At 51.9% G+C, this 19820-nt stretch overlaps 1 protein-coding gene and 1 long non-coding RNA gene across 6 annotated transcripts in view; both read left to right on the top strand.

The window, feature by feature from the left end:
* Positions 1-5: 5 nt before the first annotated feature.
* On the top strand, positions 6-1343 carry LOC137463745 (uncharacterized). Its single transcript, XR_010993970.1, has 2 exons — positions 6-165; positions 1167-1343. It is a non-coding gene; the product is annotated as an uncharacterized lncRNA (long non-coding RNA).
* A 2383-nt stretch (positions 1344-3726) lies between these two features.
* The window catches only part of LOC137463367 (feather beta keratin-like), a 92193-nt gene continuing 76099 nt past the window's right edge, over positions 3727-19820 (top strand). For 2 of the 5 annotated variants that reach the window (XR_010993939.1, XM_068174551.1), the window contains exon 1: positions 3731-3868. The gene's annotated coding sequence lies outside the window, so the exon portion shown is untranslated. Of the gene's footprint in view, positions 3869-19820 lie in introns of all 5 variants that reach the window. The other 3 variants (XR_010993932.1, XM_068174630.1, XR_010993952.1) reach the window with 3 other exon arrangements.

Genomic DNA, 19820 nt, shown 5'->3' with positions numbered 1-19820 from the left:
GGCTCGGTATAGTCTCGGCTGAGTTCGGCTGTGCTCGGATCTGCTCGGCCGTGCTTCGTGGAGGCTCGGCTAGGTTCGTCAAGATTCGGGGTCACTCGGGTCAGCTCGTTTGGGGCTCGGCTGAGTTCGGCTTCGCTCCACTCGGTTCGTCCCGGCCCGGTTAGGGTTCGGCTGCGCTCGGCTTCTTCCGCCGCCGTCACGGGGCGCTGCCGCTTTGCTCGTCGGGAAATGTAGTCTATGCCCGGGAGCAGGGGAAATTGGTGGGGGGGGGAGCAGGGGAGAAGATTTTGGGAAGGGAAGAGGGATAAGGGAAAGGGGTGCAAGGAAGGAAGAGGTGCAGGGGAAGAGAAGCGGGTGGGGAAATGAGGTGCAGGGAAAAGGAGGGGGAAAGGGAATGGGGGTGCAGGGAAGGGAATGGAGGCGCAGGAACAGGGAAGGGTGGATGAGAAGGAGATGCACGTACAGAGGAAAGGAAAGGAAAGAGGATGCAGGGGTTTTAAGGAAGTTCATGGGAAGGGGTGCAGAAGCAAGGGAAAGGGTGCAGGAAAGGAAGGGGGTGCAGGGAAAGGGGGTTCCTAGGTGTCCCCCCCCAAAGGGGCTAATCAGAAAGGATTTAGATGTGAAAACGTTTTAATCACTTTTAATGCACTTAAGCCGAGATTAAAAATTAGCAGAGCTTTCCTGTGTGTGGGGTTTTGAAGGCATCCCCTCCACCCCCACATTCAGCTGGCTTTTCCTTTGGAATTTTTGCGAGGCAAAAGCAGGGCTTTGCTCTAAACTAAAAATTTGAAAGTGGAATTAAGGGACACCCAGCCAGGAATTCCCAGATTCCTCCTGCCAAAGCCCTGGATAGCCCCAGTGTCGAGGAGCAATAGAATGAGAGTTTTTAATTCCTTTTCTCCTGGCTGAGACCTGGAAATGTGCCCTTTTCCTCTGGGAAAGTCTCAGGGCAAGCTGAATCCTTGGGGACCTCCTTGCTGGGAATTGGTGTTGGGGGGGTCATTGCATATTAAAAGCTGTCACCTTGTGCCTCTGTCCCCTGGAAGTGCCCATCCCCTCTCCCAGCTGGCTGAGTCCCAGAGTGTGCCCAGCCCTTCCATGCCTTTCCCAGCTCCAAAATCCCACTCCCAGGGGTCCTGGTGTTGTTCCCACCTGGTGTTTTACAGGATTCCCTGGCTGATCTCACCCACGGAGCCAGGGATGGGCACTGAAGCTCCTTCTCCATGCCAGCTAATTCCAGGTCAGTCCTGCATCCTCCACGAGACACTGAGGTTTGGCAAGAAGAAACCTCACGCTGGTGTTGGGATGAGTCAGATCCAGCTGCGTCCACGCTTCCACCTCACTTCACGGCAAAATTATGGAATAAAAGGGTTTGGGTTGGAATAAAATCATTCCCATAAACAAAAATCATCCCATTCCAACCCCCTGCCATGGGCAGGGACACCTTCCACTAGACCAGGTTGCTCCAACGTGACCTTGAACACTCCCAGGGATGGGGGGGAAAAGCCAAGGAAGATTTTCCACCTGCTGGTGGGAGAATAAGATCTTCCTGCTGCCTCCTGCAAGTTTTGGGAGACTAATTAGGGATAAACCCGTGTTTCGGCCAAGGAATTGCTGGGAGGTGGTGCAGCCAAGAGCTGCTGTGACAGCACTCGAATAACCACGGTGTTGCATTAAATGTAGTCATTTTGGAACTTAAATATGCTAATTCTGGGGCTAATTACCAAAGAAATGTTGGAACACGAGGGAAGATCACAGGGGAAAGGGATAAAGTTGCGGCGACCACATGGGATGGACTCGTTTGTTAATGAAATATCACCCAGGCTTCTGATGTTATCTAACAAGGCCTTGGGATTCGAGGATCAAAGCCTGGAGCCAGACCCATTAGCTCATCTGGGCAGGGCGTCTGCGTGACATGATCCAGAGGACATCCCAGGACCTTCCAGCCGGCAGCATAAAGCTTGGGTGGCTTGGCCAGATCCTGCCGGGGAACCGCTGCTTCGTGTGAGGCGTCGTTTCAGTAACGAAGCTTCCTTGTGGGTGACCTATTATTCTGGAACGGGCCCGGTTTTGGGTCCAGCCCCACTCCCTGCTCTGCCCTCCCCGTGCCTCGTAGGAAAGTGGGGCAGATGGGTATGAGATTCCCAGGTAACAGCCTGTCCCAGGTGGAAGCTGTCCGAGGATGATGCTTTACGGCTGCAGCCAAGCTCCAGGAGCCCAGGTGAGACAGCTCTAAGCATCTCTTCCCTGCTAAAATTCCAGCTTTGTGGCTCTTTTTTAGGGAGCAGCACACCAGCAGTGACCCCTTTTCCAGGCCTTGTCCCATAGGATGGCCTGTGCCAGTTTCCATAGGGATTGGGGGTTGCTCCCCACAATGTGCAGCCCTTTGGCAGTGGGAATTATCCAAAAGCACGGAGGGGAAAGACTGGGATGGGGGTGATGGCCACAGATATTCCAAGAAACTCTCTTCATCGGATTGGGAGCAGCTGCCGCACAAGAATGTCCTTTCTACCATGATTTTGGATTTGGTCTTGTTGAGTTCAGTCCTCTGGAGGAGCGAGATGAACCTGCCACTGCACCATGATGGGGTTTGAGGTTATTCTGGGAGTGGGATCTTGGCTAGGTGGGTGTGAATCCCATCAGGAGAGGCACTGGAACAGACGCCACCCCTTCCAGCCCATCCCACCTCATCCAGTGCATCCCACCGGGGTCTCCTCGGAGGGAGTGCAGAGAACTGGGAAGGGGGGCAACCCAAAGGGCCTGGATTTCCCAGGGTGGATGGGAGAGAGGAATGTGGGCACAGGGCACCGTGGATGTGGATCTGAGCCTCCTCCCAGTGTTCCCTGGAGCCCACGTGAGCTGACTGTGCCCAAAAAGAGCGTCTCTGGCGCAGGTTTGGGATGAGGCAGACATCCCGCTGGGCCTGACTGCTTGGGCACGTCCCAGGACCTCGGGAAGGTGAAATCCTGCTCTTGTTTCAGTCCAAGTGTTGATGTCAAGCTGGATGAACTCCAAGGTGAATGAGTATAAGAGCACGGATTACTTAAATTTGTCTTTTTATGGGTTAGACTTTATTTTAAGATGAGCTGAAGTTGGTGCCTCAAGGCCAACCAGGGGAAATGCACTATTTAACTAAATCTAGAAATAAAAAGGCCAAACAGTTCCAAATTATTCCCTCCCTCCTTTCCTAGCTCAGCTGCAGGGGCTGTTTAGTTTTGGTTTTAAGGAAGGTCTTTGTTTGTCAGCAAGCTCTTCCTCTTTGAACCAAATCCGAATCCAGCTGTGCTTGGAGTTCTCCGGCTCTCTGGGCTCCAGCTGCTCCATAGATGTTATTTTAATTTGCTTGTGATGAATATTTTAGTGCTGCCAATAGCCCTGGAGACTTTGAACTCATGTGTCAGCCCAGAGCTCACCTCTTTGCCGGGAGCCTTTGTACAGAGAAAAAAAAAAAAAGCATCAAAGGAGAAGAAAGAGTGAACGTCAGTGGTGAGAAGTAATCTGGGGAGAGCAAAGATGTTTATGACCCAAAAATCTGTGTTGGAGTATCAAAATTGGAAGGCAAAGAGGCAGGAAGGTGGCACAAGGGTCACCATCTTCTCAGCAGGGTCACAGGCTTGTTCCTGAACCTTGTTGCCAGGTCTCCATGCTGCACCTCAGGAATCCACAGTGACTCGATGGGAGTCAAGTCATAATGGGGATGTGATGTGTGACCTCACAGCAGAGGGTTGGTGGCTTGGGGTCACCAGCACAGATGATCCAGGGACCCTTAATAGGGAGGAGAGTGCCCTGGAGGCTCCCTTAATGGGATCTTGCAGTGAGGGGGGAAGGGAGGATCTCCATCGGGATCAGTTGAAGACCTCATAACAAGGTGATATCCTGGCCTAGACACTCCCAGGGAGGTGGAATGGGGACTGTCCAGCCAGGTGGACAAGGCAACAATAACCTGGGTCCACTGAGGAAATTGCAGAAAGGGATGTGATGGCCTGGAAACCCTGGTAAACCAAGGCCCTTGCAGGAAAAGGGGGCAAGGAAATGGCACCTTCCTTGGGTGGTCCTGGCACCCCTCTGAATGTGAAGATGGTGTTACGGACACTGCAGCTATTTAGGCTGGGAGAAAACTAACTGTGCTGGGTGTAGCTCCAAGAAGTCTGGCATAAGAAGAAGAGGCTTTGCTGCAGGAAAAATTTATTTATGCGAAAAAATGAGTAGACAGGAGCAGCGAGAGGAAGGGAGCCAATGTCAGGTTCAAGTAGGGCAAACACCACCCAAGGTGCTTTGCTTGCAGGAGCGGTTGCCAGAGGCCAGATCTGGTGGTGTCAGGGGTGGTGCTGAGGGCCCTTAGCAGATGTAGCCACCCCTTCTGCCATAGCAGCCCAGGCCTCCCAGGCCGTAGCCAAGGCCAAAGCCAAATCCACCAGAGATGGGCTGTCCCTGGGCACTGAGTTCAGTGCCCACGGCAGCCGAGGAGGTGGATCCGACGGCGGTGTTCTGGGGGAAGGAGGTCATGATGGGTCCTGGCAGGGTGACCAGCACAGGGGAAGGGTTGATGATGACGCGGGAATCCTGGCATTGCAGGGCACAGGGCTCGTTGCAGCTGTTGGCCAGCGGGGTGGGTCCGCAGGGTCGGCAGAGGTTGTTGCAGGCCATGGGTGTGGTGTGGAGGGTTCCTGGAAGAGAGAGGAGAGAAGCAGCGCAGGGTTATGGGGGTGTGAGGGGTGATGGAGCATTGAGGCTGTTGTGGGGCTATGGGGAGGCGTGAGGGTGGCTGGGGCTGAGCGTGCTGGCAGAGAGGGGCCAGGGGTGCAGGATCAGGAGTGTCAGGGGCTTGAGACTCACCTGGTTGTCAGCAGGAGCAGGAGGAGAAGCTGTCAGGAGAAGTGTGTGAGGAAGAGAGGCTCTGGGCCGGCTTTTATGCTGGTCCTGGAGGGGCAGGACAGCCTTGTCCCATGGCCTTGGGGCATTTTGCAGGCCTGATGAGTGCTGAGGTGGGGAGTATTTTGCTCCCCACAACTCTGCAGTGTCATGTCCTGCTCTTGAGGCCATGACCTTGGCGGCAGCTTTTAAATGCAAGTTTTAGAGACCAAAGGCTGCTGTTGAAGTTGTTTTTCTGGGAGGGCTGAAGACGTGACCAGAGCTTTGGAGACGTGGGATGTCATCATCGTGGTAGTGGTGTGCTGTGGTTTTGTGGGTGCGTTGGGAAGAGGGGCCTCATTTCCCCACAGCCACGTCAGGCTTGTTTGGGCTTTGCAGCTCTTCTTGATATGACAGGTGTCCCCTTCCATCATATTTTCTGTCTGCCAACAATGCTGTGCAATTTCTAAACCTCTCCATATTCCAGCCCTTTCTCACTAAAGATGGAATCAATACCTGTGATTTACGGATGTCTCCCATACTCCCCAAGGTCTTGTGTTGGTTCATCCATAGCTGGTGATGGATGAGGAGAAGATGTGTGAGGAGCAGCTGATGGAACTACAGACATTCACTTTTCACAAGACAAGGGTTGACCTGGTTAATCTCTAGAGGTACCAGAATGGAAGTCATAATATTAGTTTTGTCTGACACAGCCTTGCAAGTCATGATGTGGGGAGTGTTTTCCTCCCCACAGCTCTTCCGTGTCATGTCCTGCTCTTGAGGCTGTGTCCATGTGCCCTTGGTGACAGCTTTTAGGGGAGGGTTGGTATTTGGGAAGATTTTCTTGGAAGATGCATGTCAGAGAAACCAAAATATATAACAAAAGCCCAGGAAATATATTCATGTAATCAGTGAGGTCATTCTGTGGTGCTCGTATGGTTTTTTTTGTGAATGTGTTGTGAAGAGGGGCCCCATTCCATCACAGCCATGTCAGGCTGGTGTGGCCTTTGCAGCTGTGCTGTGCATGAGGAGCTGCCCCTTCCATTGCGGTCATTCCACTTTTAAAGTGTGAGTGTTTGGAACCAAAGGCTGGTGTTCATGGTGCATGTCATAGGGGACTGAAGATGACCAAGATTTGGAGAGCTGGTGTGTCATCAGTGATGTCATCCAATGGAGCTCATGGTTTCGGGTTTGTGATTGTGTTCTGAAGAGGGGCCCCCAGACTATCTTAGGTCTGTCAGGCTGGTCCAGGCTTTGCCTCTGTGCCAGGTGTGAGCACCTTGACTCTTCCATTCCTTGTCAGCAGTGGGAGTGTTGCTTCTTTAGTGAGCTGGCAGGTGATGGAGTGTCTGAGGTGTTTCTTGTCCCTTCCACCAGTGAGAAGGACCTCAAGACTAAGGCTTAAAGGAATCTATCAAATTCCATACAAGGGAAATGCGAAGTTCTGCATCCAGACAGGAATGGAACTGGGCCGTAGATCATGCTGTGGGCTAAGAGTCTGGGAAGTGGCTTTTGTGAGCAGGAGTCTGTGGTGCTGGTGGAGAACAAAGAGACCAGCACGTTGCAGTGGGGCATTACTTCAATCAGTGTCACCTATGTCCAAGGCAGATTTCTGAAAATTGTTGCCATGAAGTCAGGGGAGGTGGCCCTTCTTCTCTTTAGAGCACTGGTGGGATCCCATGTGGGTGGTGTGGACAGTTCTGTCCTTAAGATGTGAAGAAGCACAAGGGGGTAGTGGACAAAGAACAGCTGAGCACCACAGGATAGTAAAAAGGCTGGAGAATCTTTGCTAGAGGAGAGAATGAAAGAGTTGGGACTCTGAGGAGACAAGGCTGGACAGAGGGGTGTCACCAGTGTGTGGGAACCCAGCTGTTGTCAGCACTACACACATGAAGGGAAAGGGGTCACATGCACGAGTTAAGAGAGACAGAATTCCATAGGGAAAGGAGGCAAGGATTTTTCAGTGTGTTTGGCTGCTCATAGAGTATAGGAGATGATGGAGTTCCCTCGCTTGGGAGGTCCAAAACTGAACTGGCCAAAGTCCTGGAAATCCTGCTGGGCCTGCTTGAGCAGGGGGGATGGAAGCATTTGCACTCAGGAGTTCCTGCCCCAGTGCATGATGTTATTTCTCTGTTCATGGGGAGGATTCAAGAGTGTTGCTGGGAAGAGAATTTTTCAAGTGTGTGCTGGCATAGAGTGGCTTTGGCGTAGCAGTGCCCAGGAGAGAATTGTTGCGTCAAAGCCTTTGGTAGATGAGGTGATGGCCTTGAGTCATGTTATAGAAGGTTCCCCCTCTCCCCTGTTTGCCATGTCAATGTTGGTTGTTACTGGTGGGGATATATGTGATAAGAAATGTTCTTTGCTCCCTTTCCATCCAACATAATGTTTGAGTGCTGTCATTGCACAGAGTGAGGATGTGAGACCAGTGGAATTCAGCAATAAGAGGGAGCAACTTGGGTCGTGATGCAAGAGAACTTTATTGAAGTGAAAGAATCATAAGAAGGAAGCAGCTGAAGGAATCAGGTGTCGGGTACAAGTAGAGCGGCCAGCAGCCGCTGTGCTTTGCTAGCATGAGCTGTGTCCAGAGGCCAGAGTGGGTGGTGTCATGGGTGGTGCCAAGGGCCCTTAGCAGATGTAGCCATAGCCCCTTCTGCCATAGCAGCCCAGGCCTCCCAGGCCATAGCCAAGGCCAAAGCCAAATCCACCAGAGATGGGCTGTCCCTGGGCACTGAGTTCAGTGCCCACGGCAGCCGAGGAGGTGGATCCGACGGCGGTGTTCTGGGGGAAGGAGGTCATGATGGGTCCTGGCAGGGTGACCAGCACAGGGGAAGGGTTGATGATGACGCGGGAATCCTGGCATTGCAGGGCACAGGGCTCGTTGCAGCTGTTGGCCAGCGGGGTGGGTCCGCAGGGTTGGCAGAGGTTGTTGCAGGCCATGGGTGTGGTGTGGAGGGTTCCTGGAAGAGAGAGGGTTGAGGCAGGGCAGGAGTGTGGAGCTTCCAGGGGTTAGGTGATGCAGGAGGATGAGGGAGTGTGGAGGCTGTTTTGGGGCTGGGGGGAGGCGTGAGGGCTGCTGAGGCTGGGGCTGAGCATGCTGGAAGAGAAGGACCAGGGGAGCAGGCGCAGGAGGGTCAGGGGTTTGATACTCACCTGGTTGTCGGCAAGAGCAGCAGGAGAAGTTTTCAGCAGAAGTGTGTGAGGGCAAGAGGCTCTGGGCCGGCTTTTATGCTGGTTCTGAAGGGGTGGGACAGCCTTGTCCCTTGGCCTTGGGGCATTTTGCAGGCCACAGTTGCCGGCTGACTCAGAGTAGTGAGTCTTGAGGTGGGGAGAGTTTTCCATCCCACAACTCTGCAGTGTCATGTCCTTCTTTTGAGTCTATGTCCATCTCACCTTGGTGGCTGCTTTAAATCCAAGTATTAGAGACCAAAGGCGGTTGATGATGATGATGGCTTTTTTTTGAAGGACTGAAGACGTGACTAAAGCTTTGGGCACTGGGTTGTCATCACTGAAGTTATGGCCCTGGTGTGCTGTGGTTTCTGGGTGTCTTGTGGAGAGGGTCCTCATTCCCCCACTGCCCCATCAGGCTTATTTGGGCTTTGCAGCTCTTCTGGGCGTGAAGGGTGTCCCCTTCCATCGCATTCTCTCTCTCTCCCTGTCACATTGCCAACATTCTAAACCTGTGTTTATGCCAGGCCTTTCCTTCTGGATATGGGAGAACAATCCCTGTGACACCTCCCCTGCTTTCCAATGTCTGGTGTTGGTTCATCCCTAGCACTCATCTCTACTGGGCCCATCAAGGTCACACTCTGGAGTCCTGTTGCTGGGCTCTGAATGAAACCTATAAAGGAAAACTGGTGTAAGATAAGAAGAAAATTTGAGGAGCAGTTAAGTAACTGCAGACATTCACTTTTTAGATGAGGGTTGATCTTGTAACTCTCTAGAGGTACCATATCTAGAGCTATCATATCTGTTTTGTCCGACACAGTCTTGCAAGTCACGAGGTGGGGAGAGTATTCCTCGCCACAACTCTGCCCTGTCATGGCCCTTGAGGCCGTGTCCGTGTGACCTTGGTGTCAACTTTAATGTGAAACTTGGATTTTGGAAGCATTGGCATGGGTGATGTGTGTCTGAGAAACCAGAATATACAATATAAGCCTAGGAAAGCTATTGGTGTCATCAGTGAGGTCATTCAGTGGTACTCGTATGGGGTTTTTTTGTGGGTGTGTTGTGAAGAGAGGACCCATTCCATCGCAGCCGTGTCAGGCTGGTATGAGCTTTGCAGCTGTGCTATGCAGTGCATGAGGAGCTGCCCGTTCTATCGTGGTCATTCCTCCTTTAAAGTGTGAGTGTTGGAAACCAAAGACTGGTGTTGATGGTGTGTGTCAAAGGAGACTGATTATCTTACCAAGATTTGAGAGCTGGTGTGTCATCAGTGATGTCAGCCTGTGGAACTCATGGTTTTGGTTTTGTGGTTGTTCGGTGAAGAGTGGCCCCAAACTATTGCAAGTGTGTCAGGCTGGTCTGGGCTTTGCACATGCGCCAGCTGTGAGTGCCTGGACTCTTCCCTTCCTTGTGATTATTGGGAGAGTTGCCCCTTCAGCAAGGTCAGTGATGCAGTGCCTGAGGCCCCACTTGTTTGTTCCACCAGTGAGAAGGACCTTGAGATCAAGGGTTAAAGGAATCTTCCAAAGTTCAACTAAGGGAAATGTGAAGTTCTGTGTCTGTACAGGAATAGGATTTGGCCTGGCATCATGCAGTCGGCTCAGAGTCTGGGAAGTGGCTTTTGTGAGCAGGACCCTGTGGTGCTGGTGGAGAGCAAAGAGACCAGCACGTTGCAGTGGGGCATTACTTCAATCAGTGTCACCTGTGTCCAAGGCAGATTTTGAAAATTGTTGCCATGAAGTCAGGGGAGGTGGCCCTTCCTCTCTTTAGAGCACTGGTGGGATGGCATGTGGTGTGGTGTGGATGGTTCTGACCTCCACAGGTGAAGAATCACAAGGGGGTAGTGGACAGAGAGCAGTTGAGGGCCTCTAAATACTTAAAGGCCTGGTGGATCTTTGCTAGTGGAGAGACTGAGAGAGCTGGGACTCTGAGGAGACAAGGCAGGGCAGGATGGTGTCACCAGTGTGTGGGCGCCCAGCTGTTCTCAGCCCTGCAGACTTGAATGGAAAGGGGGCACGCGCAGCAGTGAAAGAGATGGAATTCCATATGCAAAAGAAGGAAGAGTTTTCCAGTGTGTGTGGATGGTCGCAGAGTGTAAGAGGCAGTGGAGTCTCTATTCTTCAAAGTCCAAAACTGAACTGGCCATAATCATGGAAATCCTGCTCCTACTGGACCAGCATGAGGAAGGGGGATGGAAGCATTTCCGCTCAGGAGTTCCTGCTGAAATGCATGATGTTATTTCTCTTTTCACGGGGAGGATTCAAGAGTGCTGCTGGGAAGAGAATTTTTTAAGCGAGTGCTGGCATAGAGTGACTCTGGCATAGCAGTGCCCAGAAGAGAATTGTTGTGACCAAGGCTTTGGCAGATCAGCTGATGGCCATGTGTCATGTTCTGGACTGTTGCCCACTCCCCTGTTTCTCATGTCAGCATTGGTTTTTACCGGTTGGTGGGGACATATGTGATAAGAAATGTTCTTTGCTCCCTTTTATCCAACATAATGGTTGAGTGCTGGCATTGCACAGGATGAGGATGTGAGACAAGTGGAATTCAGCAAGAAGAGGCAGCAACTCAGGTTGTGATGCAAGAGAATTTTATTGAAGTGAAAAAAATGACGAGAAGGAAGAACGTGAAGGAATCAGGAGAGAGGTACAAGTTTTGAGGCCGTCAGCCGAGGTGCTTTGCTTGCAGGAGGTGTTGTCAGAGTCCAGAGCTGGTGGTGTCAGGGGTGGTGCTGAGGGCCCTTAGCAGATGTAGCCATAGCCCCTTCTGCCATAGCAGCCCAGGCCTCCCAGGCCATAGCCAAGGCCAAAGCCAAATCCACCAGAGATGGGCTGTCCCTGGGCACTGAGTTCAGTGCCCAGAGCAGCCGAGGAGGTGGATCCGACAGCGGTGTTCTGGGGGAAGGAGGTCATGATGGGTCCTGGCAGGGTGACCAGCACAGGGGAAGGGTCGATGATGACGCGGGAATCCTGGCATTGCAGGGCACAGGGCTCGTTGCAGCTGTTGGCCAGCGGGGTGGGTCCGCAGGGTTGGCAGAGGTTGTTGCAGGCCATGGGTGTGGTGTGGAGGGTTCCTGGAAGAGTGAGGGTTGAGGCAGGACAGGTGCATGGGGGTGCAGGGAGCACTGATGCAGGAGGGTGATGCAGGGTGGAGGTTGCTGTGGGGCTGTGGGGAGTTGGGAGGGCTGCTGAGGCTGGGGCTGAGCGTGCTGACAGAGAGGGGCCAGGAGTGCAGGAGCTGGAGGGTCAGGGGCTTGAGACTCACCTGGTTGTTAGCAGGAGGAGAAGGCGTCAGGAGAAGTGTGTGAGGGAGTGCGGCTCTGTGCCGGCTTTTATGCTGGTTCTGGAGGGGTGGGACAGCCTTGTCCCATGGCCTTGGGGCATTTTGTAGGCCACAGTTCCTGTTTGGCTCAGAGTGATGAGTCCTAAAGTGGGCAGTGTTTTCCGTCCTGCAACTCTGCAGTATCATGTCCAGCTTTTGGGTCCGTGTCCATCTGACCTTGTTGGCAGCTTTTAAATGCCAGTATTATTGACCAAAGGCTGTTGATGTTGATGAAGATGTTTTTTGTGGAGGATGGAAGATGTGGCCTGAGCTTTGGGCAGTCGGGTGTCATCACTGTAGTCACCCTCTGGCCCTGGTGTGCTGTGGTTTGTGGTGTCTTGTGGAGAGGGTCCTCATTCCCCCACAGCCACATCAGGCTCATCTGGGCTTTGCAACTCTTCTGGGCGTGATGAGTGTCACCGTGCAATACATTCTGTCTGTCCCTGTCCTGTTGCCAACATTCTAAACCTGTGCCTATACCAGACCTTTCCTGCAGGACAGGGGAGATCAATTCTTATGACACCTCCCCTGCTGTCCAATGCCTTGTGCTGGTTCATCCGTAGTGATGGTCTCAACTGGGCCCAACAAGGTCACGCTCTGGGGTCCCATTGCTGGGCTCTGCGTGAAACCTAGAAAGGAACAGTGTTGCAGGATAAGAAGACATGAAGGGCACTTGAAGGAACTGCTGGCTTTCGCTTTTCAGAATATGAGTGTTGACCTTGGAACTCTCTAGAGGTACCATACCTAGAGTTATCTTTTTTGTCAGTCACAGCCTTTCAAGTCATGAGGTGGAGAGAGTATTCCTCCCCACAACTCTGCCCTGTCATGGCTTTTGAGGTCATGTCCATCTGACCTTGGTGGCAGCTTTAATGTGAGACTTGGTATTTGGGAGGATTGCCATGGGTGATATGTGTCAGAGAAACCAAAATATATGACAAAAACCCAAGAAAAATATGGGTGTCACCAGTGAGGTCATTTTGTGGCATTTTGTTCTTTAGTTTGTGGATGTGCTGTGAAGAGGGGCCCCATTCCACTGCAGCCATGTCAGGCTGGTGTGGGCTTTGCAGCTGTGCTGTGCATGAGGAGCTGCCCCTTCCATCATGGTCATTCCTCCTGTAAAGTGTGAGTGTTTGAAACCAAAGACTGGTGTTGATGGTGCGTGTCAAAGGGGACTGAAGATGTGACCAAGATTTGAGAGCTGGGGTGTCATCCGTGAGGTCAGCCTGTGGAACTCATGGTTTTGGGTTTGTAGTTGTGTGGTGAAGAGGTGCCCCAAACTATCCCAGGCCTGTCAGCCTGGTCTGGGCTTTGCATCTGTCCCAGGGGTGAGTGCCAGGACTCTTCCATTCCATGTGGGCAGTAGGAGAATTGCCCCCTCAGCGAGCTGGCAGATGGTGGAGTGTTTGAGACCATACTTGTTTGATCCACCATTCAGAGGGATCTGGAGTCTAGGGATTAACGGAATCTCCTGTATTTCAAGTGCGGAAAATATGAATTTCGGCATCCAGACAGAAATGCATTGAGCCCCAGGTCCTGCTCTCGGCTGAGCGTGTGGAAAGTGGCTGGTGGAGAATGAAGAAACCACAAGTTTGCAGTGGAGCTTTACTTCAAAGGATGGCACCAGTGTCCAGGATAGATTTCTGAAAATTGTTGCCATGAAGTGAGGAGAGGTGGCCCTTCCTCTCTTTAGAGCACTGGTGGAATCTCGTGTGGAGTGGTGTGGACAGTTCTGGCCTCCACAGCTTAAGAAGCACAAGGGGGTAGTGGACAAAGACCAATTGAAGGGCACTAGACAGTGCAAGTGCTGGAGAATCTTTGCTAGAGGAGGGACTGAGAGAGCTGGGACTGTGAGATACAAGGCTGGACAGAGGGGTGTCACAGTGTGTGGGAGCCCAGCTGTTCTTGGCACTGCAAACATGAAGGGAAAGAAGGCACGTGCGCATTTGAAACACAAGGTAATACCATAAGCAAGGAAGCAAGAATTCTTCAGAGTGTGGATGGTCACAGAGCGTAAGAGGCAATGGGGTCCCTCTTCATGGAGGTCCAAATCTGAAATGGCCATGATTTCTGTTCCTGCTGCGTCTGCTTAAGCAAAGGGGTTGGAAGCACTTGCTCTCCTGATTTCTTTTCCAAGTGGATGCTCTTGTTCCTCTGTTATCTGAGAGTGATGCTGGGAAGAGAATTTTTCAAGTGTGTGCTGGTATAAAGTGACTTTGGCATAGCAGTGCCCAGGAGAGAATTGTTGTGTCAAAGCCTTTGATAGATGAGGTGATGGCTGTGTGTCATGTTCTGGAAGGTTTCCCCCTGTCCCCTGTTTGCCAGGTCAGTGTTGGTTGTTACTGGTGGGGATATATGTGATAAGAAATGTTCTTTGCTCCCTTTCCATCCCACGTAATAATTGAGTGCTGGCATTGCACAGAGTGAGGGTGTGAGACCATTGGAATTCAAAACAAAGAGGCAGCAACTCAGGCTGTGATGCAAGAAAAATTTTATTGAAGTGAAAAAATGATGAGAAGGAAAAAGCTGAAGGAATCAGGTGTGAGGTACAACTCGAGAGACCAGCAGCCGAGGTGCTTTGCTTGCAGGAGCTGTTGTCAGAGGCCAGAGCTGGTGGCGTCAGGGGTGGTGCTGAGGGCCCTTAGCAGATGTAGCCACCCCTTCTGCCATAGCAGCCCAGGCCTCCCAGGCCATAGCCAAGGCCAAAGCCAAATCCACCAGAGATGGGCTGTCCGTGGGCACTGAGTTCAGTGCCCAGAGCAGCCGAGGAGGTGGATCCGACGGCGGTGTTCTGGGGGAAGGAGGTCATGATGGGTCCTGGCAGGGTGACCAGCACAGGGGAAGGGTTGATGATGACGCGGGAATCCTGGCATTGCAGGGCACAGGGCTCGTTGCAGCTGTTGGCCAGCGGGGTGGGTCCGCAGGGTTGGCAGAGGTTGTTGCAGGCCATGGGTGTGGTGTGGAGGGTTCCTGGAAGAGAGAGGGGTGATGCAGGACAGGGATGTGGGGGTGTGAGAAGCAGTAATGCAGGAGGATGAGGGAGTGTGGAGGCTGTTGTGGGGCTGTGGGGAGGCGTGGGAGCTGCTGCAGCTGGGGGTGAGTATTCTGGCAGAGAGGGGCCAGGGCTGCAGGAGCTGCATGCTCAGGGGCTTGAGACTCACCTGGTTCTTTGCAGGAGTAGGACAGAATGTGTCAGGAGAAGTGTGTGAGGGAGAGAGGCTCTGTGCTGGCTTTTATGCTGGTTCTGAAGGGGCAAGACAGCCTTGTCCCTTGGCCTTGGGGCATTTTGTAGGCCACAGTTCCTGGTTGGCTCAGAGAGGTGAGTCCTGAGGTGGGGAGCGTTTTGCATCCTGCAACTCTGCAGTGTCATGTCCAGGTTTTGAGTCGGTGTCCATCTCACCTTGTTGGCAGCTTTGAAATGCATGTGTTAGACTCCAAAGTCTTTTGATGATGAAGATGTTTTTTTTGTGGAGCGCTGTGGACGTGACAAGAGCTTTGGACAGTGGTGTGTCATCACTGAAGTCACCCCCTGGCCCTGGTGTGCTTTTTTTTTGGGTGTCTTGTGGAGAGGGTCCTCATTCCTCCAGAACTGCATCAGGCTCATCTGAGCTTTGCAGCTCTACTGGGAGTGATGTGTGTCCCCGTTCATCACATCCTTTCCCTCCCTCTCCCATTGCCAATATTGTAAACCTCTGTATATGTCAGGCCTTTCCTGCTGGATATGGGAGAACAGTCCCTGTGACACCTCCCCTGCTGTCCAATTTCTTGTTTTGGTTCATCCCTAGCGCTCAGCTGGGTCCAGCAAAGTCACAGTCTGTGTTCTCATTGCTGGGCTCTGAGTGAGACCTAGATAGGAAAAATGGTGACGGATAAGAAGATGACTTGTCAGGAGCAGTTGGAGGACCTGGGTGCGTTGGATTTTCAGAACAAATGTGTAGACCTTTTTACTCTCAAGGTACTTGAATGAAAATCATAACATTTTACCTGGCACAACCTAGTGAGTCATGAGCTATGGGCTGTTTTCCTTCCTGCAACTCTACAATTCCATATCCAGCTCCTTTACTTGTGTCCATCTGACCTTGGAAGCTGCTCTAAAGTGAGAGTTGGTATTTAGGAGGATTTACTTGGAAGGTGCGTGTCGGAGCAACCAGAATAAACCACAAATGCCTATGAAAATTGGGATGTCATCGGTGAGGTCAGCCCACGGGACAAGTGTGTTTTGGTTTGTGGTTGCATTTGAGAGAGGGACCCCATTCCTTTACAGCCCTGTCCGGCTGGTCTGGGCTTTGTGGCTGTGCCAGACTTTAGGACCTTCCCCTTCCTGTGCATTTACTCCCTCCCACCTTGACCATGGATTTCCAGGGATCTTGTTCCTGCACACAAGGATGGGACAATTCTCTCCCCTACAGAGCATTTCCAAGTGCAGCTTGTACAAGGTGATGAGGAGCAGTTAGAGTTGATTTTGAAGGGCAAAACCATGTCTTAGTAACCTCCATGTTACGTAGAGAACAAAAAAATTATACTGTGGATGATGAGGGAGCCATGGCTGGTGTTTACCTCCACCTCTTAGCAGTGTCTTTGGCATTGTCTCCTACTGCATCATGCCAGACTCTGCAAGGATGTACAGGTGGTGTAAAGGTCAGTGAGGTGGACTGCTCTATTTATATAATATTTAAACAACATGACGTGGAGCCTTGTGATCCAAAGTCAAGCTGGAGTTAAACTTCAAATGAAGTAACTCAAGAGTCGTATCCATGATGCCAACACTGTTCAACATCCTCAAAAATGGCATGGTCAGTGTGGGCAGTTCTGGGTTCCGCAGGGGAGGAGGCCCACAGAATTAATGAAACAAGGCCAGTTGAGGGCTACCCAGGTATTTAAAGGCCTGGAGGATTTTTCACAGAGGACTGAGAGCGAGGGAGTTCCAGGAGACAAGGCTGGATGGGCGGTTGTTACCAGTGTGTGTAAATCGCAGATGGCAGGGAATGAAGCCGAGGGATCACATCTGTTCTCAGTGCTGCACATGCAATGGAAAAGTCTGCAACGACACAAATGAAAACAGATGGAATTCCATGGACAGAGCAGACAAGCCTTTTTTAGTGTGAGAGTGGTCAGAGAGTGGAAGAGGTGCAGGAGTCTCTCTGTCCAGGGAGATGAAAACCTGAACTGTCCATGGCTCTGGAAACCCTTCTCTGGGTAGCCTCACTTGAGCAGAGGGGATGGAAGCCCTTGCAGCACTTCCCGAGTTTCTCTGAGAGTGGATGATATTGTGATTGTTTGTATGGTTTGATAGTTCTGATGAGAGGAGATACTGTCAAAGTTATGCTGGAATGGAGAGACTTTTCCAGAGCAATGAGCAGGAGAGCATTGTTGTGTTAAAGCCTTTGGTATAGCAGGTGATGTGTTTTTGTCATGTTCTGTCACCCTTCAACCCAGCTTCCGTGCCAGTCTTGGTTATTGCTGGTGGGTGCCTACTTGTTTTGGAAGGTGTTGTGCCCCTTTGCCCTGCACACCATGGATGAGGGTGTGAGCTGTTTGGAATTCAAAAAAGAAGAGGAAACGTGAGGTTTTAATGCAGGAAATCTTTATTGCTGCAAAAGAATGAAAAGGCAAAGAAAATAATTTGAAGAGATACGGCATAAGGTAGAAGTAGGGCAACCACCAGCCGAGGTGCTTTGCTTTCTGGAGCTGTTGCCAGAGAGACCAGAGCTGGTGGTGTCAGGGGTGGTGCTGAGGGCCCTTAGCAGATGTAGCCATAGCCCCTTCTGCCATAGCAGCCCAGGCCTCCCAGGCCGTAGCCAAGGCCAAAGCCAAATCCACCAGAGATGGGCTGTCCCTGGGCACTGAATTCAGTGCCCAGAGCAGCCGAGGAGGTGGATCCAACGGCGGTGTTCTGGGGGAAGGAGGTCATGATGGGTCCTGGCAGGGTGACCAGCACAGGGGAAGGGTTGATGATGACGCGGGAATCCTGGCATTGCAGGGCACAGGGCTCGTTGCAGCTGTTGGCCAGCGGGGTGGGTCCGCAGGGTTGGCAGAGGTTGTTGCAGGCCATGGGTGTGGTGTGGAGGGTGCCTGGAAGAGAGAGGGGTGAGGCAGGACAGGTACATGGGGGTGCAGGGGGCACTGATGCAGGAGGGTGATGCAGGGTGGAGGTTGCTGTGGGGCTGTGGGGAGTTGGACGGGCTGCTGAGGCTGGGGCTGAGCATGCTGACAGAGAGGGGCCAGGAGTGCAGGAGCTGGAGGGTCAGGGACTTGAGACTCACCTGGTTGTTAGCAGGAGGAGAAGGTGTCAGGAGAAGTGTGTGAGGGAGAGAGGCTCTGGGCTGGCTTTTATGCTGGTTCTGGAGGGGTGGGACAGCCTTGTCCCATGGCCTTGGGGCATTTTGTAGGCCACAGTTCCTGTTTGGCTCAGAGTGATGAGTCCTAAAGTGGGCAGTGTTTTCCATCCCACAGCTCTGCAGTGTTATGTCCAGCTTTTGAGTCCGTGTCTGTCTGACCTTGTTGGCAGCTTTTAAATGCAAGTATTAGAGACCAAAGTCTGTTGATGTTGATGAAGATGTTTTTTGTGGTGGACGGAAGATGTGGCTTGAGCTTTGGGCAGTCGGGTGTCATCACTGTAGTCACCCTCTGGCCCTGGTGTGCTGTGGTATGTGGTGTCTTGTGGAGAGGGTCCTCATTCCCCCACAGCCACATCAGGCTCATCTGGACTTTGCAGCTCTTGTGGGCGTGACGAGTGTCACCGTGCAATACATTCTGTCTGTCCCTGTCCTGTTGCCAACATTCTAAACCTGTGCCTATACCAGACCTTTCCTGCAGGACAGGGGAGATCAATTCTTATGACACCTCCCCTGCTGTCCAATGCCTTGTGCTGGTTCATCCGTAGTGATGGTCTCAACTGGGCCCAACAAGGTCACGCTCTGGGGTCCCATTGCTGGGCTCTGCGTGAAACCTAGAAAGGAACAGTGTTGCAGGATAAGAAGACATGAAGGGCACTTGAAGGAACTGCTGGCTTTCGCTTTTCAGAATATGCGTGTTGACCTTGGAACTCTCTAGAGGTGCCATACCTAGAGTTATCTTTTTTGTCAGTCACAGCCTTTCAAGTCATGAGGTGGAGAGAGTATTCCTCCCCACAACTCTGCCCTGTCATGGCTTTTGAGGTCATGTCCATCTGACCTTGGTGGCAGCTTTAATGTGAGACTTGGTATTTGGGAGGATTGCCATGGGTGATATGTGTCAGAGAAACCAAAATATATGACAAAAACCCAAGAAAAATATGGGTGTCACCAGTGAGGTCATTTTGTGGCATTTGTGTGCTTTAGTTTGTGGATGTGCTGTGAAGAGGGGCCCCATTCCACTGCAGCCATGTCAGGCTGGTGTGGGCTTTGCAGCTGTGCTGTGCATGAGGAGCTGCCCCTTCCATCATGGTCATTCCTCCTGTAAAGTGTGAGTGTTTGAAACCAAAGGCTGATGTTGATGGTGCGTGTCAAAGGGGACTGAAGATGTGACCAAGATTTGAGAGCTGGTGTGTCATCAGTGAGGTCAGCCTGTAGAACTCATGGTTTTGGGTTTGTAGTTGTGTGGTGAAGAGGTGCCCCAAACTATCCCAGGCCTGTCAGCCTGGTCTGGGCTTTGCATCTGTCCCAGGGGTGAGTGCCAGGACTCTTCCATTCCATGTGGGCAGTAGGAGAATTGCCCCCTCAGCGAGCTGGCAGATGGTGGAGTGTTTGAGACCATACTTGTTTGATCCACCATTCAGAGGGATCTGGAGTCTAGGGATTAACAGAATCTCCTGTATTTCAAGTGCGGAAAATATGAATTTCGGCATCCAGACAGAAATGCATTGAGCCCCAGGTCCTGCTCTGGGCTGAGAGTGTGGAAAGTGGCTGGTGGAGAATGAAGAAACCACAAGTTTGCAGTGGAGCTTTACTTCAAAGGATGGCACCAGTGTCCAGGATAGATTTCTGAAAATTGTTGCCATGAAGTGAGGAGAGGTGGCCCTTCCTCTCTTTAGAGCACTGGTGGAATCTCGTGTGGAGTGGTGTGGACAGTTCTGGCCTCCACAGGTTAAGAAGCACAAGGGGGTAGTGGACAAAGACCAATTGAAGGGCACTAGACAGTGCAAGTGCTGGAGAATCTTTGCTAGAGGAGGGACTGAGAGAGCTGGGACTGTGAGATACAAAGCTGGACAGAGGGGTGTCACCAGTGTGTGGGAGCCCAGCTGTTCTCGGCACTGCACACATGAAGGGAAAGAAGGCACGTGCGCATTTGAAACACAAGGTAATACCATAAGCAAGGAAGCAAGAATTCCTCAGACTGTGGATGTTCACAGAGCAAAAGAGGCAATGGGGTCCCTCTTCATGGAGGTCCAAATCTGAAATGGCCATGATTTCTGTTCCTGCTGCGTCTGCTTAAGCAAAGGGGTTGGAAGCACTTGCTCTCCTGATTTCTTTTCCAAGTGGATGCTCTTGTTCTTCTGTTATCTGAGAGTG

Source organism: Anomalospiza imberbis, chromosome 1, assembly GCF_031753505.1.
Source record: "Anomalospiza imberbis isolate Cuckoo-Finch-1a 21T00152 chromosome 1, ASM3175350v1, whole genome shotgun sequence".
NCBI lineage: Eukaryota > Metazoa > Chordata > Aves > Passeriformes > Viduidae > Anomalospiza > Anomalospiza imberbis.
Note: the sequence above shows the minus strand (reverse complement) of the source record. Positions and strands in the feature narration are given on the sequence as shown.